Genomic DNA, 2,810 nt, shown 5'->3' with positions numbered 1-2,810 from the left:
ATGTGTCTCAGCAAACCTTTTGTTCCTCGCTGTATACAATGAGTAACGTTGTCGAAGGCTCTGTTACGACGTTCCAACTGCTGGAAAGTATGTAATGTATTTCTAATACTGATCACGCCATGTAACCTCTACGTACGTACGTTGCTACAAGAAGTTTCTGCCCTTCCCCGGTCAACAGTCTGTTGAACTGCCTGATGAACACCGCCATGACTTCCTTTCCTGTATCAGGTTCCTCTTCTCTACCACGTGTATAATTATTTGTGGGATTTTAAGAATGCTTGTGTTACACCACAACTTAAGACTTTATGCTTTTCCTACTTAGCGACTGTCCAGGATTCATTTCCGTATAATGTTGTGCCCTCAGAGATTTTTTTCATCAAATTAAGGCTTCTCTTTGATATTGATGTACTTTTTCTTACCGAGGATTGCCCCCTTTTGCTGATCTAGTCTTCTTTTATCCTCCTTGATCCATAACGCTTGTTTATTTTTATTCCTAGGGTAAGTATTTCTGTACTTCATCTTCTACGATCCCATTTCCCTGTTAAATTTATCACCAATTTCGTTTGTGCAACCCGTCGTAACTTTCGATTGTCTTTGACTTTCATTACCAATTGAAATTGTTTTCTCAGTTTGTAACAAGTCTGCTCAGTCTGAGTGAAGATAACGATAAGTGACTCTTACCACTGGTATCCTTTCACCCTAAATTTTATTCCTGCTCCTGATGCTACCTTGTATTTCCGTCGTTGTTTCTTCGATGGACAGATACAAGAGAGAGAGAAACAGACTGCGTCCTCTTGTATGGTCTTTATAACCTGATCCCTCTTGGTCATCTGTGCTTATCGCGCCCCATTGGATCTCTTGCATATGTACTGTTTGTTAATCACCTTTACATTCAGAGTAAACCATTTTACGTATTTGAATCCATTTCCTAATACAAAAAATGCTACAGTGTCTCGATTTTTCTCTAATATTACCTTTATTATCAAGCGCTGCCTCAGCGAAGCCTATCGAGGGCACATTTCCTAATGCTTGTGTACATGAGATGTTCAGTCGATGCGATAATCCTTGCATTTATCTGTTCTCTCTATCTGCGTGATTGGGTGGATTATCTTCTCTGCTAATTAAAACAAATACCACGATTCACAAAGATGTGCCTGGTTCTACAACTTTTCGTATAAGGACCATGGAGTATAGGACGCTCAGCACAACAACATCTACGCCATCGGCCGCTTCCAAATTTTATAATGTGCCTTCTGGGGAATCTACCGCCACAGTACCTTTACATAGCGAAGGCCGTCGCTGTTAGCACCAAGTGTGGTATTAAGTCCTCATACAGGAAAACAACTACTGAACTATATGAAAAGAAACGTAAATTAATTACAAACTATTGTGTGCACACACTTTATTCAACGTGTAAACTACAGATATTCGGATTTAAGTTGTGAGATGTTCCATATGCCTGCCATCATTGACAACGATGTGGCGCAAACGAACAACGAAATTCTGCTTGACCCGCTGAAGTGTCGTAACATTGATACTGCCGATTACCTCCTGAATGGCTGTTTTACGCTCAGCAATGGTTTTTGGGTTATTGCTATACATCTTGTCCTTAGCAGGAAATGCAATACTTGGTTTTTATCTTCATCGTGGCGGGCTCGTTTGGCTCCGCTGTTCCTTTGTCTGCTGTATACTCTGCTTGTAGACGACATTCCCAGATTTGCGTGCCCATCTTGAGTCTGCAGGTCCCTAACTGGTCCCTCTAGCTCCTCTTGCAAGGCAAAAGTTGTTCTTTCAACCGGCCTTGACCATCATCGTGATGCGAAGACACCGTCTCGCTCTGCACCTTGCTTGAATTTGCTGTTTTCTTCTGTGCTTTTTGCGTCACCATTATGTAGGTAATACACATATTGTGGTCAAGAAAGCAGACGCTGTGTGATAACTGTTTGCTTTACTGCTTACATCAGCAAATTATCACTTGATAATCGACAAACAGAGAACTAATGCAAGCCCAACCCAGCAAAGAAAAAAATGACTAAACACTACTCTGTTTGTCTGACAAAGAATAATTAAGTACATTCTCTCACAGTCCGTAACAGATCCATCCCACAGGCACCTCGGAAAAGCAGTTTACCCTTACTCTTTTGAGCTTTATCATATACACTCATGGAAATTGAAATAAGAACACCGTGAATTCATTGTCCCAGGAAGGGGAAACTTTATTGACACATTGCTGGAGTCAGATACATCACATGATCACACTGACAGAACCACAGGCACATAGACACAGGCCACTGAGCATGCACAATGTCGGCACTAGTACAGGGTATATCCACCTTTCGCAGCAATGCAGGCTGCTATTCTCCCATGGAGACGATCGTAGAGATGCTGGATGTAGTCCTGTGGAACGGCTTGCCATGCCATTTCCACCTGGCGCCTCAGTTGGACCAGCGTTCGTGCTGGACGTGCAGACCGCGTGAGACGACGCTTCATCCAGTCCCAAACATGCTCAATGGGGGACAGATCCGGAGATTTTGCTTGCCAGGGTAGTTGACTTACACCTTCTAGCGCACGTTGGGTGGCACGGGATACATGCGGACGTGCATTGTCCTGTTGGAACAGCAAGTTCCCTTGCCGGCCTAGGAATGGCAGAACGATGGGTTCGATGACGGTTTGGATCTACCGTGCACTATTCAGTGACCCCTCGACGATCACCAGAGGTGTACGGCCAGTGTAGGAGATCGCTCCCCACACCATGATGCCGGGTGTTGGCCCTGTGTGCCTCGGTCATATGCCGTCCTGATTGTGGCGCT

This window comes from Schistocerca gregaria, chromosome 5 (assembly GCF_023897955.1).
Source record: "Schistocerca gregaria isolate iqSchGreg1 chromosome 5, iqSchGreg1.2, whole genome shotgun sequence".
NCBI lineage: Eukaryota > Metazoa > Arthropoda > Insecta > Orthoptera > Acrididae > Schistocerca > Schistocerca gregaria.
The sequence above is the reverse complement of the archived record's forward strand: the minus strand, read 5'-3'. Positions refer to the sequence as shown.